The sequence below is a fragment of the Gopherus evgoodei genome, chromosome 7, assembly GCF_007399415.2.
Source record: "Gopherus evgoodei ecotype Sinaloan lineage chromosome 7, rGopEvg1_v1.p, whole genome shotgun sequence".
Classification (NCBI taxonomy): domain Eukaryota; kingdom Metazoa; phylum Chordata; order Testudines; family Testudinidae; genus Gopherus; species Gopherus evgoodei.
In genome coordinates, this window is record NC_044328.1 from 26,299,463 (window position 1) to 26,314,332 (window position 14,870).

At 41.6% G+C, this 14,870-nt stretch overlaps 1 protein-coding gene across 1 annotated transcript in view; it reads right to left on the minus strand.

Annotated features, from left to right (window-relative positions):
• Window positions 1-185: 185 nt before the first annotated feature.
• C7H10orf143 (chromosome 7 C10orf143 homolog) overlaps window positions 186-14,870 on the minus strand; it is a 46,550-nt gene continuing 31,865 nt past the window's right edge. The window contains exon 6 of the transcript XR_004001260.1: window positions 186-743. The gene's annotated coding sequence lies outside the window, so the exon portion shown is untranslated. The remainder of the gene's footprint in view (window positions 744-14,870) is intronic.

Consider the following 14,870-nt stretch of genomic DNA (forward strand, 5'->3'; position numbering starts at 1 on the left):
TACTGTGTGAGTGACACTTACTTTACACTAGCATTATCTGTCAAAATATTAACTGGAATATACTATCTAGAGCACATTTTTATTATTATTAACAATAAAAATGCAGGGATAATTGAATCCCTTTATATTCCCTATATAATGTAAGGAGAGTAAGACAGTGTTCAGACCTAAGGGGAAAACACATGTGGATTTCCTCTTTGCCCTAAGATCAAGTACTATCCCTTGCACTGTAACTACTTTGATTCACTGTACCTTAGAGGGATATAAAATTTTCAATATGTGCATACCATCTAAGGAAAACAATAGCATACATACATACATTTTGCTATAAGACTCACATTAAATAAATATATAGCAAGCTGCGATGTCACAACAAGTAGATGTACAATTATGAGGACAAAATACCCAAAGGAAATCAACACAAGACTTATTAATATCCAGACCTGTAGAAGACAACTGTCAGACAATTGGTCAACAAGGTACATTGTATCTGTTAGATACTGACTAACCCATTATGATCTTTATGAAGTGTCCTTTTGGGGGTCTAGATCTTCAAATATGAGTTGGAAGACCCTTTTCTTTTATTAGTTGCTAAGCTCTTTATACTTTTACCATATTGCAGCAGGTTAGAAGTCTGAGCTTTATTGTCTTATGTTATTGAAAATCCAGATTCCCGCAGCCTTCTCCCTCAGGTCAAGATTTGTCTGAGAATACATTCTCATTTCTCCATGTACAAAGGCTGTCTGGAGAGAGGCAGAAAAGATTATGACTGTAATATACTTAAATCCAATTTATTTGCCTGACTAGAAACTTCCACACTTCACAATTGCTTCCTACAGAAGATTTTGTATTTAATTCTTTCATAGCAGTAAGAAGAAAGAGTGATCCTAGTCATCCAACAGGTATATATATTCAGCACACACCTGAGCCATATGAAATGCAACAAAAAAGACAGTGGTGAAAATAGCAAATTTATACATTTATTTTTCCATTTTCAGTTTATTTCCACTTAAGAATGGTTCATTCATTTGTTAGAAATAGATATTTAAATCTCATGTGCAAAGCTGGTGTTATACATCTGTGCACAAGGAATAGATTTTTTAACCAGATTATCAGATGTCTGCCATAAAAGCTATTTGATCCAAATGTGTAGTGGTTTGTACTATAACATTATGCTAACCCCTTTCATGTTGGTTATAATTCAGGCGTATGCTATTTTATCCCAGCATGTTCACTGATGATACTATACAAGGGTTGTGTCATTGCTTCATTTTAAATTCTCATTTGAGAGAACGGGTGAGGGAAACGTTGGTATGGATGGTCTTATTTTTGACATGCAGGACTGTGTGTCAGGAGATCTGGGTTATTTGCACCCCACTTTGCAAGCTGTGGGTGAAGCAAATCCTTCCTATTTACTTTTAAGAAAGTCAATCTCTTGGTCAGTTTTCTCATGTGTAATGTGGGGCCAATAATACTTAGGTATCCTGCAGGGGTGAAATAGTGCTTAAATCGTTCCTGTCTGAAAGCACTTTGAGAGCCTCAAAGGCAAGGTGCTTTAGGGGGACAAAGTATTAATGATTACTGTTACAACTTTCAGGGGTGTATTAGTGAGTGATTGAGCACCTCCTTTGGTAGATTGCAGCACAATAGGTGCCCCTGCCTCCGTTTTTCTAGTGCAGAGACATCAATAACTTCAGGCTTTCTTATTGCACTACTACTACCAGGGGTGGTTTATTATAAGAACGCAGTCCATAACAGAAGTCCCAAACATGTAGTCCATTTTCACACCAGTGTAAGCAATCATTAAAACTCAAGGCAACTCATCATTCCATTCTCCAAATACCACACTGATGTCTCCAGCCATGCCTGGACACTGTCAGTCATCTCCTGTCCTTGTTCCAGAGCAGCCATCCTAGACTTTCCAATTGGGGTGCATCCACCCTTTCCCCAGGGGGCACTCCCATAGCCTCTCACCTTGGAACATCATTGCCATGGGAGTACCCCTCACTCTTCTGTCCCTCTCACAGTTCCTCAGGTCCAGCTTTCTGGCCCAGAGATTTCAGTAGGTAAGCTCCCCAGCCTGGCCCTAGCTCTGGATTGGAGACACCAGCCAGAAAATCCCTCTTGTTACTCTCTTGCCTTCTGCTTCTTTCCGGGACTCCTCCAGTCTTCTGGTCGCTGGCAACTCTCACCTGCTCCTGACTTGATCCAGTTGGATCTGACTCACTGGGATTACCCCTCACTGGGCTGCTCTCTGATCCTTTATAGCCCCCAGGTGCTGCCCTGCCCTCTTTGTTGGCCAAATGGGAGCAATTGCTCTGGCACAGGAGAGTTGGACCTGCTTTGTTACTGGGCCCAACCACCCTGTGATAGTGATTCTATTTTTTTTCAGGGTCCAGGCCATCAGGAAGTCTGCCTGGGGAGAATGGTTTGCAGTAGTGCAAAGTGTCTGTGACCTCCCATCAGATGGGAGAACAACTGAGAACCAGCATTATGCCAAATGTAGATAGTGTTTGCCAGTGAGAGGTTGGCACCAGGTCATTCTCCTATTACTGTATTCTGGTGAAACAGAGATTAAAACTGCATCCTACTGGCTGAAACACAGGGAAGATCAGTGGTGGAATGCTGCTTTACTGTGGTGAGAAACCAGGATGGTGAAAGGAGCTACTAATGCACCTCACTGTGTTAGTAAAGATGAATCTGGCCCCCAGATTTCACTTGGTCTCTGCTACACCAGTCAGAAATGCAGATATATAGCAGCTTCTTAAACAGGTTGGTGGTGTGGTGATGATTAAAATTTAGCAGAGACAAGGGCATTCAATACTCTACAGGTGAGAGCTATGTTTGATAAACAAAAGAAGGAAAGACCAGACTAGATTAAGAAGGTTTTGTCTGTGTCTGCCACCGAGGCTTCCTCTCTCTTTGCCCTGTAAGTAACCATAGAAAGAAAGCAATGTTCCCTGACACTCAGGAAATCTGGAGCCCCTTCAGACTAGTAAACCTCTGTTATGGAGGTTAAATAGTTGTGCTAGAGATTAAGGGGTTAAATAGTTGTTATGAGCAAGACTGGCTGCATCCCTCTGGTCCTGTCGATCATGTCAAGAGTGGACCAAAGGCTAAAAACAGAAAGTTCCCAGCAGTTGCTGGGCAGCTCTAGGAGAGAGCAGACGGTGGCTCTTGCACTCCCAGAGGAGACTCCTGGAAGCCTTCAGGGAACTGCCCTCAGGAAGGCCATTTACCAATGTGCCCTTCCCTCCCCTATGCTTACAAAGAGACAGGGACCCTGGTATACTGGCTGAGTAAGATAGCTCTGGCAAGCCCCAAGGCTAGGCAGATGGGGCTGCTACCCACTTCCCCTTTTGGGGTTAGAGAATCTGCGAATAGACCAAAGGGACTAGGGGAGCGGGAACAAAGATCCTCATCCTCATCAACATAAAAAGATTATCTAACTCAATTTGTGTCAGAGGGACTCCTACTTAGGTAGATGGAGGTGCCCTAAGGACTTCCCAATGCCTGTCTAGTATGAAGCAGCCATCAGCAGCCTGAGAACTGTGACAGCTTCCCAGGCACTCAGCTTTAAATCAGTGAAGTGGTCACTAGGCCCATCCCAAGGCCTTCACACTTCAAAAGACTGAAGAACTTGAGTTCTTTCCAAAGATAATTTTAAAGCTCACCAAACATCCAGAGTATAGCCTAGACCAGGGATCACCCTGAGACAAAAGAGGGTCTACCCACAATGGAATGTCTTCCCACTCGTTGTCAACATGGTGATGGGCAAATTCATAGATTCCAAGACCAGAAGGGCCAATGTTATCATTTATTGTGACGTCCTGTATAACACAGGCCATAGAACATCCTCAAAATAATTCCTAGAGAATATCTTTTAGAAAAACATCTAATCGTGATTTAAAAATTGTCAGTGTGTAGAATCTGCCATGACTCTTGGGAAGCTGTTCCAATGGTTCATTACTGTCACAGTTAAAAATTTACATCTTATTTCCCATCTGAATTTGTCTAGCTTTAACTCCAGCCATTGGATCAAATTATATCTTCTCTGCTTGATTGACTGAAAAGCCCATTATTAAATATTTGTTCTACAAGTAGGTACTTATAGACTGTAAACAAGTCACTCCTTAACCTTCTCTTTGTTAGACTCAAGGAGCTCAGTCTATTCATCTTATCACTATAAGGCAGGTTTTCTAATCCTTTAATCCTTCTTGTGGCTCTTCTCTGAACCCTTTCCAATATATCATCATCCTTCTTCAATTGTGGACATTAGAACTGGACACAGAATTCCAGAAGTAGTCACATCAGTGCCAAGTACAGAGGTAAAATAACCTCTCTGCTTCTGTTCAGGATTCCCTTGTCTGTGCATCCAAAGATTGGATTAGCCTTTTGGCCACAAGTGTTGCACTGAGAACTCATGTTCAGCTGATTCTCCACCATGACCCCCAAATCTTTTCCATAGTCACTACTTCCCAGGATAGAGTCCCTCATCCTGTAAGTATGGCCTACATTTAACCATATTAAAATGCATATTGTTTTCTTGTGTCCAGTTTATGAAGTGATCCAGATTGCTCTGTATCAGTGACCTATCTTTTTCATTATTTACCACTTACCCAATTTTTGTGTCATCTGTAAACTTTATCAGTTAGTATTTTATATTGTCTTCCAGCTCATTAACAAAAATGTTAAGTAGCATAGGACCAAGAACCAATCCCTGCAGGTCCCCACTAGGAACACGTCAGTCTGATGATTCCCCAATTACAATTACATTTTGTGATCTATCAGTTAGCTGGCTTTTAACACATTTAATGTCTGACATGTTAATTTTTTATCAGTCTAGTTTTTTAATCAAAATGTTGTGAGGTACCAAATCAAATGCCTTACAGAAGTCTAAATATATTACATCAATATTGTTATCTTTATCAACCAAACTTGTAGTCCCATCAAAGAAAGTTATCCAGTTAGTTTGACAGGATCTATTTGTCATAAACCCATATTCATTGGTATGAGTTATATTGCCCTCCATTAATTCTTTATTAATTGAGTCCCATCTAAGCAGCTCCATTATCTTGCCTGGGATCAATGTCGAACTCAAAAGTCTATAACTACTGGGTCATCCCATTTACCCTTTTTAAATGTTGGCACAACACTAGCTTTCTTCCAGTCTTCTGCGACTTCCCTAATGGTGTTGTGAGTACAGCTTAAACACCTAGACATCACAGACTGCAGATGCCAATGACAGGATACTGGGGTTGCCCATTGGGCTTCAGCTGTCCCTCTCTCTCTGGAGTCCCACACTGGAGTGTGCTGGAGACCTGCTCAGGGATTTCTCACTGGGGTATGCTAGAGTCCTCTACCAGGGCTTGAGGCCCTGCACTGAAATTACTGGGGTGTGCTAGGGACCAGGTCTGGAGTCCTGCACTGGGGTCTATCACTGAGGTATACTAGAACCCCTTGCTTGGGCAGTGGGGTCCTGAATTGACTTGAGATGGAGCAGATTCCTCTTTCTGGGCAGCTGCCATTTCCCCCAGATGCAGGCAGGCAGCAGAAACATGTCAGCAACAACACCTCCTTTGAGTTGCTCCTGTTGCTACCTCTGCATCTTCAGAGATGGGACTCTGGTGGCAGCAGTGGCTCCTTCAGCTCCCCAGCAATGGGTGGCTCCAGGCTCAGCAGTGGGGAAGTAGCTGCCTGAGCTGGGTCTCTTTTGTCAGTCTCAGGAATTTTGTCAGTCTTTTGAATTTCTGCTTCACTGATTCTGACTGGCCTGTAGCTCCACCAGTGTAGGAAGGGGCCATGACAAAATGGAGACCATTGTAAATATTTCAAGAATAGGATGAGAGAGCCTATCTTAGAGTTTCTCAGGACCCAGGAATTTCTGTTAAGATATAAATAAACAATTGCAGCAAAATCTAAAGTTGATTTATTATCATTGTCAGTAGTGTTTCTTTTATTCTTTCTATGGCCAGAAGAGGACTGTTTTGGGTGAGTAAAGAGGTAGGATCAGTGATACCTATTCTGTTTCTAAGGCATCTAGCACATGGGCAGGACTGCCAGGTTACTTACAAGGAAGCTGACCTCGCTGAATCCCATTCAGGGGTTTCAGGACAGAGTGAATGGAGCAGCAAGCCCTGATCACTAGGCCTGATGCCCAAACAGCCCCCTTCACAACACACCACTCTGTATGGCACTGCCTGCCTCAGCCTGTAAATGCTCCAAGCCAACTCTGTGTTGAACACTCGCTGGGCAACTAGTTCAAGATTGGACATTAGAAATGAAGAACATGGTAGACGTGCAATAAATGCATAAATAGCAAAGGTATGGATTCTATCTGGCAAAAATAAAGATGTAGAAACCTTGCTTACAGCCAAATTGATACACATAGATTAATCGATTACAAGGCCAGAAGGGACCACTGTGATCATCCACTCTGTCTTCTTGTATATCACAGGCCATAGAACTTCCCCAACATAATTCCTAGAGCATATTTTAGAAAAAATCTAATCTTGATTTAAAAGGTTGTGAATTATGGAGGCCCCCCCGCCGACACTTGGTAAATTGTTCCAACGCTTAATTACCCTCACTGTTAAAAATGTTGTTTCCAGTCTGAATTTGTCTAGCTTCAACTTCCAGTCACTAGATTGTGTTATACCTTCCTCTGCTTGATTGAAGACCCCATTATTAAATATTTGTTCCCCATGTACATACTTATAGACTGTAATCAAGTTACTCCTTAACCTTCTTTTTATTAAACTGAATAGATAGTCTCAAGAGGATTAGTTTCTATACAACAGGTTTTCTAACCCTATAATCATTCTTGTGGCTTCTCTCTGAATGCTCTCCAATTTGTTAACATCCTTCTTGAACTGTGGACACCAGAACTGGACACAGTATTCCAGAAATGGTCACATCAGTGCCATACATAGAGGTAACATAACATCTCTAGTCCTATTTGAGATTATCCAGTTGATGTATCTGAAGATTACATTATCTCTGTTTGCCAAAGTATTCATACTGGGAGCTCATGTCAGCTGATTATCCATCATGACCCCCAAATCTTTTTCAGAGTCAGTTTCCCGGGATTGAGTCTGTCATCCTCTAAGTATTGCCTGTGTTTTGTTCCTAGATGCATACATTTATATTTAGTCATATTAAAACATATTGTTTGTTTGCATTCAATTTACCAAGTGATCCAAACTGATCTGTATTAATGACCTGTCTTCTTCATTATTTAACAATTCCCCAAATTTTATATTGTTTGTATCCTATATCAGTGATGATTTTTATGTTTTCTTCCATGTCATTGATTAAAAATATTAACAGTGTAGGGACAGGAACCAATCCCTGTGGGAACCCACTGGTAACACAGTTGCTCTTTGATTCCCCATTTATAATTACATTTTGAGACCTATCAGTTAGCCAGCTTTTAGATATGGTCCACAGGACTCTAAGGACAGACTCTGATATTATTTCTTCTGTTTTGAATACGTATGGAAATTTGCAATAATTTTCAAGTTATGCATGCAGATCTTCAAAAGAACAGTATTTGGTCCTTAATGTTCTTTTGATGTATTTTTTTTTGTATGTAATGAAGGGTCAATTTCTGAACTTTGAACAGTTTGAAGATTAGCTGATAAAAGTGTTATATCATTAAGTGGTATACCCTGGGGTCACAGCAGGGCATTTGGAAACCTCAGTGAACATTATTTATATTGTAAAACAAAGTCAAGAATTTCAGACATCTGGTATTCACCATAGAAGCAGACAATGAAAACAAAGACAAATTTGTAATCATACTTGGTAGTCTTTTTATGTGAAGTAATTACTAAAATAATCTAAAAACATGGATCAGATTATTAATGAAAACAGTAGCCTGCAAACTGCTGTAATGTACATCTCTACCTTTCATAAAACAGACGGGAAACTATATAACATAATGAATAGCCTTGGGGTTATGCAATGCCAGAATTCACACTTTGAAATCTGTTGTCTCAGTAGATGAGCTCTAAAGGGAGTATTACCAGACCTAGCACTGATTTGGTTGTAGATAGTAATTGTGAGCTCTACATTTTATATCTGATGTCCTGATTTTGCTCTTATTATATTTATACTAAAGAAACTACATCCAGAAAGTTTGGTTTATTAATTTGTTCTTTTTTGTATAATCATTTACATGAGTACCACAGAATAAAATTAAAAACAAGGTGGAACATTGTCAGGCTACTTTGTCTCTACTAATGTATGAGTGAAAAGAGAGGTTAAGCAGAACACAACAGTTGCATCCTGCTCTAGACTTTCCCCACAACCATGGAATTCATACTTCACAGGTTCCCTGGGACAGCATGGGCCATGGAGAGGACATTCCTGGTCTGGTCCATGTGCTATACAAATACAGGATCTGGCCTAGGGAGTAGCCATATCATAAACTGGTGTAAATTGCCATAGCTACACTGAAGTCAGTTCAGCTACAACAGTGTACACCAGCTGAGATTTTTGGCCCTTTGTTTCCATGCAGATTACTTCTGCATTCAGGGCTCTACAATTTTTTATATCAACATCAGAACAGAGGCTTCCAGAGATTAAACAGAGCCAGAACTAGGCCTTTTATGAATTTATTGAAACAAAGAACTATAACTTATCACCAATAGTAAATGTATCACACAGTTTCTTGGCCTAGTCTTTGTACTGCAAGATATTATTAGCTTTGCACAGATACAATGGTAATAGAAATCTGGGGTGTTTAAATACTGTTTAAAGTTCTGGTCTGTTAAAATAACAATAACAGGCTCTGATCCTGCCATCTACTGACACTTAAAACTACCACTGACTTCAGTGGGAATCTTGAAGGCAAAAGAACTATAGGATTATTATGTGGATAATGTTTATAACCCTACCTTAATTGTTCTCTCCTGACAAGATCTTTGCTCAGCATCACAATCAGCTGACATCTATCTTGATGATTAACTAAGTGACAATGTTGACATTATGCTTTTTTATGAAATTAGCTACTCAAAGCTTAGTCATCTTAAACTGTTTTCCTATTTTGTGGCATGACTTCTAAAGTAATAACAATTACATGGTTGTGAATCAAGTAAAAATGAATGAACTGGAGACCAGTCTTTCCAAAGATGGAAACACAATTATACATTCAGCTTGTCTTTCAGTTGTGGTTCACACTGCAGCCTACCCTCCTGTTTCTTCAAAATTTGTGTATCTGGGAGGCAAGCTCAACTATTTCATGTCCCTCCAGCCCCACTCTTTGTAGACTTTTCCTTCCTATCCAAATCAAGTTGTCAGATACCATCATTTCTTATCACTATCAACTTAATGTTCCATTGATGATTGTCACTGTTCGCTTTAACCATTGATGCTATTCTAAGAGAACGTTAAACTAACTTCTATATTTGAATTGCAACAGGAGATGAAATCCAAACAAATGATTTTTCTTTGACTTGATTATTCTTAAATTCCATAAAATCCCCTGTGTCTGGCTTTCCATTTTATTTTATTTTATTGGTGCACAAACACTTGGGCAGGTGGATCATGATGCTCATTGAAGGCTCTGAATTATTAAAGAAGAGTGAATGATGACAAAAACAGACACTTGCTATTTTTAGTGTAAAATAATGTATCAGATCATTTTACAATATTGTATTTGTAATACTATTGTCAAGGATCTGATATCAATGTGAACTAATTACTTTGCTTATTTTGAGAATTATCACAATCTTATTTAAAGCAAATTATCATTTGGCCTGTGCATTAATTTTTTATCCCCACAAAATTCCAAAGATATTTTTAGCATACAAGCATCCTGCACATGTTTGGCACTCGATAGATAGTGATGGCACAGTGAACAGCGGAGGTTAACAGAGGGAGTTTGCCAGAGATCGGTCCGAGAGGAGGTACACTAAGTGCTGCATTAGGGGGGCTGTGTTGGTGAGTATCTGAGTATCTGTTGCGGGGACAGTTTGTCAGTCTGACTGTGTGCTTGATTGTTTGTTTGAAAAGTATGAATTGGGAGTGCTTTGTTCCAGGTGGGCCTTGAGTGGGCCTGACTGTTATAAAAAGGCAGTCAGCAGTGAACCAGCTGAGCGGCGAACAGCAGAGGCTAACAGAGTGATTTTGCCTGGGGAGAGCCCACTGAGGCTGGGAAGGGTGGTAGGTTTAGAAGATAAAATAAAAAAAGAAGAAGTTAAAAATCACTTAGAAAAGTTAGATGCCTGCAAGTCACCAGGGCCTGATGAAATGCATCACAGAATACTCAAGGAGCTAACAGAGGAGGTATCTGAGCCTCTAGCTATTATCTTTGGAAAATCATAGGAGACGGGAGAGATTCCAGAAGACTGGAAAAGGGCAAATATAGTGCCCATCTATAAAAAGGGAAATAAAAACAACCCAGGAAACTACAGACCAGTTAGTTTAACTTCTATGCCAGGGAAGATAATGGAGCAAGTAATTAAGGAAATCATCTGCACACACTTGGAAGGTGGTAAGGTGATAGGGAATAGCCAGCATGGATTTGTAAAGAACAAATCGTGTCAAACCAATCTGATAGCTTTATTTGATAGGATAACGAGTTTTGTGGATAAGGGAGAAGCAGTGGATGTGGTATACCTAGACTTTAGTAAGGCATTTGATACGGTCTTGCACGATATTCTTATCGATAAACTAGGCAAATACAATTTAGATGGGGCTACTATAAGATGGGTGCATAACTGGCTGGATAACCGTACTCAGAGAGTAGTTATTAATGGTTCCCAATCCTGCTAGAAAGGTAGAACAAGTGGGGTTCTGCAGGGGTCTGTCTTGGGACCAGATCTGTTCAATATCTTCATCAATGACTTAGATATTGGCATAGAAAGTAAGCTTATTAAGTTTGCAGATGATACCAAACTGGGAGGCATTGCAACTGCTTTGGAGGATAGGGTAAAAATTCAAAATGATCTGGACAAATTGGAGAAATGGTCCGAGGTAAACCGGATGAAGTTCAATAAAGACAAATGCAAAGTGCTCCACTTAGGAAGGAACAATCAGTTTCACACACATAGAATGGGAAGAGACCGTCTAGGAAGGAGTATGGCAGAAAGGGATCTAGGGGTTATAGTGGACCACAAGCTAAATATGAGTCAACAGTGTGATGTTGTTGCAAAAAAAGCAAACGTGATTCTGGGATGCATTAACAGGTGTGTTGTGAGCAAGACACGACACGTCATGCTTGTGCTCTACTCTGTGCTGGTTAGGCCTCAACTGGAGTATTGTGTCCAGTTCTGGGCACTGCATTTCAAGAAAGATGTGGAGAAATTGGAAAGGGTCCAGAGAAGATCAACAAGAATGATTAAAGGTCTTTAGAACATGACCTACGAAGGAAGGCTGAAAGAACTGGGTTTGTTTAGTTTGGAAAAGAGAAGACTGAGAGGAGACATGATAGCAGTTTTCAGGTATCTAAAAGGGTGTCATCAGGAGGGAGAAAACTTGTTCACCTTAGCCTCTAATGAAAGAACAAGAAGCAATGGGCTTAAACTGCAGCAAGGGAGATTTAGGTTGGACATTAGGAAAAAGTTCCTAACTGTCAGGGTGGTTAGACACTGGAATAAGTTGCCTGGGGAGGTTGTGGAATCTCCATCTCTGGAGATATTTAAGAGTAGGTTAGATAAATGTCTATCAGGGATGCTCTAGACAGTATTTGGTCCTGCAATGAGAGCAGGGGCCAGTCCTAGAGTCTATGAATCTATGAATCTTGCGGGCTTCTGTGAGTTGCTGCAACAGCTGAGGAAGCTCTCAGAAGGAAGAAATTATGGAAGGTGAGCGTTCAGCTGTTGTAACCTGCACAGGTTGTGCCATGTTTGTCTTTCTTCCACAGGACAGAAATGACTTTGTCTGTACAAAGTGCAAGCTGATCTCTATATTGGAAAAGAAGGTTCGAGGCCTGAAGCAACAAGTATTGACCCTGCGTTGCATAAGAGAAAATCAAGATTTCCTGGACAGACATCAGGATGGGCACAACGTTCTGAAGAATCGGACAATATTCTATGGGCACAACGTTCTGAAGAATCGGAGCAGGCTATGCAGAGAGGACAGAGGGATGGTGACGAAATTTGGCAGCATGTGACCTCCAGAAGAAGGAAGAGGAACATCCATGTACCAGCAATGGAGATACAGGTAAGCAATCGTTTTCTTGTTCTTTCCACAGGTACTAATGCAGAAAGTGGACTAGATGATACATCTGAGGAAAGGGAGCAGAAGGAGACTCCACTGACTGAAAGGCATGAGATGCACTGTCCTAAGGATAGGGGTTCCACGACCACCACTCCCAAGAGAAGGAGGCGGGTTGTCATAAACAGATAGTTAAGGGTTAATGTCTCTTTTACCTGTAAAGGGTTAAGAAGCTCAGTAAACCTGGCTGACACCTGACCAGAGGACCAATAGGGGGACAAGATACTTTCAAATCTTGGTGGAGGGAAGTCTTTGTTTGTGCTCTTTGTTTTGGGGGTTGTTCGCTCTTGGGACTAAGAGGGACCAGACGTCAATCCAGGCTCTCCAAATCTTTCTGAATCAGTCTCTCATGTTTCAAACTTGTAAGTAGTAGCCAGGCAAGGTGGATTAGTCTTATTTTTGTTTTCTCAACTTGTAAATGTTCCTTTTTTTGCTGAGAGGATTTTACCTCTGTTTGCTATAACTTTAAACCTAAGGCTAGAGGGGGTTCCTCTGGGCTATATGAATCTGATTACCCTGTAATGTATTTTCCATCCTGATTTTACAGAGAGGATTTTTACTTTTCTTTCTTTAATTAAAAGCTTTCTTTTTAAGAACCTGATTGATTTTTCCTTATTTTAAGATCCAAGGGATTGGGTCTGAACTCACCAGGGATTGGTGAGGGGCAAGAAGGGAGGATGGTTAATTTCTCCTTGTTTTAAGAGCCAAGGGATTTGGATCTGTGGTCACCAGGGAATTGGTGAAGTCCCTAAAGGCAACCCAGGAAGGGGAAAGTTTTGGGGGGACAGAAAGTGCTCCAGACACTAAAATTCTGGATGGTGGCAGTGTACCAAATCTAAGCTAGTAATTAAGCTTAGAAGTGTCCATGCAGGTCCCCACATTTGTACCCTAAAGTTCAGAGTGGGGAAAGAACCTTGACACAGGTAGTGGTGGTCAGGGACTCCCTCCTCAGGGGGACTGAGTCATCTATCTGCCACCCCCACTGAGAAAACCGAGAGGTGTGCTGCTTGCCAGGAGATAGGATTCACGATATGACGGCGAGACTGCTGAGACTCAGCAAGCCCTCGGATCGCTACCCCTTCCTGCTTCTCCACATGGGCACCAGTGATACTGCCAAGAATGACCTTGAGCAGATCACTGCAGACTACATGGCTCTGGGAAGAAGGATAAAGGAGTTTGAGGTGCAAAGTGGTGTTCTCGTCCATCCTCCCTGTGCAGGGAAAACGCCTGGGTAGAGACAGTCGAATTGTGGAAGTCAATGAATGGCCACTCAGGTGGTGTCGGAAAGAAGGCTTTGGATTCTTTGACCATGGGGTGGTGTTCCAAGAAGGATGAGTGCTAGGCAGAGACGGGCTCCACCTAACGAAGAGAGGGAAAAGCATCTTCACAAGCAGGCTGGCTAACCTAGTGAGGGCTTTAAACTAGGTTCACTGGGGGAAAGAGACCAAACCCCTGAGGTAAGTGGGGAAATGGGATACCAGGAGGAAGCATGAGCAGGAGTTCAAGAGGGGAGGAGGACTCCTGTCTCAGACTGACAAAGCAGGACAATCAGCAAGTTGTCTTAAGTGCCTATACACAAATGCAAGAAGCCTGGGAAACAAGCAGGAAGAACTGGAAGTCCTGGCACAGTCAAGGAACTATGATGTGATTGAAATAACAGAGACTTGGTGAGATAACTCACATGACTGGAGTACTGTCATGGACGGATATAAACTGTTCAGGAAGGACAGGCAGGGCAGAAAAGGTGAGGGAGTTGCATTGTATGTAAGAGAGGACTATGACTGCTCAGAACTCTTGTATGAAACTGCAGAAAAACCTGGATTAAGTTTAGAAGTGTGAGCAACAAGGGTGATGTCGTGGTGGGAGTCTGCTATAGACCACCAGACCAAGGGGATGAGGTGGACGAGGTTTTCTTCCAGCAATTAGCAGAAGTTACTAGATCGCAGGCCCTGGTTCTCATGGAAGACTTTAATCACCCTGATATCTGCTGGGAGAGCAATACAGCGGTGCAGAAACAATCCAGGAAGTTTTTGGAAAGTGTAGGGGACAATTTCCTGGTGCAAGTGCTGGAGGAACCAACTAGGGGCAGAGCTCTTCTAGACCTGCTGCTCACAAGCAGGGAAGAATTAGTAGGGGAAGCAAAAGTGGATGGGAACCTGGGAGGCAGTGACCATGAGATGGTCGAGTTCAGGATCCTGACACAAGGAAGAAAGAAGAGCAGTAGAATACGGACCCTGGACTTCAGAAAAGCAGACTTTGACTCCTTCAGGGAACTGATGGGCAGGATCCCCTGGGAGAATAAAATGAGGGGGAAAGGAGTCCAGGAGAGCTGGTTGTATTTTAAAGAATCCTTATTGAGGTTGCAGGAAAAAAACATCCTGATGTGTAGAAAGAATAGTAAATATGGCAGGCGACCAGTCTGGCTTAACAGTGAAATCCTTGCTGATGTTAAATGCAAAAAAGAAGCTTACAAGAAGTGGAAGACTGGACAAATGACCAGGGGGAGTATAAAAATATTGCTCAGGAATGCAGGAGTGAAATCAGGAAGGCCAAATCACACTTGGAGTGGCAGCTAGCAAGAGATGTTAAGAGTAACAAGAAGGGTTTCTTCAGGTATGTTAGCAACAAGAAGAAAGTCAATGAAAGTA